The 583-nt window shown below is 46.7% G+C and overlaps 1 protein-coding gene across 1 annotated transcript in view; it reads left to right on the top strand.

Moving 5' to 3' along the window:
• The window catches only part of ABCA13 (ATP binding cassette subfamily A member 13), a 351,606-nt gene that overhangs the window by 173,909 nt on the left and 177,114 nt on the right, over window positions 1-583 (top strand). The window lies entirely within an intron of this gene.

The following is a 583-nucleotide window of genomic DNA, read 5'->3' as shown; positions in this document are numbered from 1 at the left end:
ACCCTTACTCGTAACAGGGCCAAGGGTAGGGCCTCTGGCCATTTGAGTCGAGCTTCTTGGCAAATCTTTGCAAGGTGTTTTTTTAAGGTCTGATTTATATGTTTTACCTTTCTACTGGACTGGGGTTGCCAAGGAGTGTGTAAATGCCAGCTGATTCCCAGGAACTCAGAAACCTTCTGAGTAATTTGTGTAATGAAATGTGGGCCATTGTCTGACCCTATTCCTTTTGGAAATCCGAAGCGAGGTATGATTTTTTTGTAGGAGTGCCTTGACCACCTCTTTTAATCCCACTCCAGTTACATAGTGACTGAGCCATTTTATCAGGGCCCTGGGCCCGTAGTGGGTGCCATGATGAGCGCTCTTTACTACCGCATGAACCCAGGCAGCTGGGATGATAATGCGGCCATCCTTTGCTACTAGCCACCCGTGCTCCCCCTTCTTTGCTTGAAACTTTTTTATTAATTGTTTGTCTCTTTCCCCATACTGTGGTGTCACAGGCTGGTATAGGTCTGGGAGGAGAGGTAACAGATTACTTACTTCAGGCAGCAAGTCTGTCTGAGGTCTTTTAGCTGCTTTTTTTGCC

The sequence above is a fragment of the Alligator sinensis genome, unplaced genomic scaffold, assembly GCF_000455745.1.
Source record: "Alligator sinensis unplaced genomic scaffold, ASM45574v1 scaffold82_1, whole genome shotgun sequence".
Classification (NCBI taxonomy): Eukaryota; Metazoa; Chordata; order Crocodylia; family Alligatoridae; genus Alligator; species Alligator sinensis.
The sequence above is the reverse complement of the archived record's forward strand: the minus strand, read 5'-3'. Positions and strand labels throughout refer to the sequence as shown.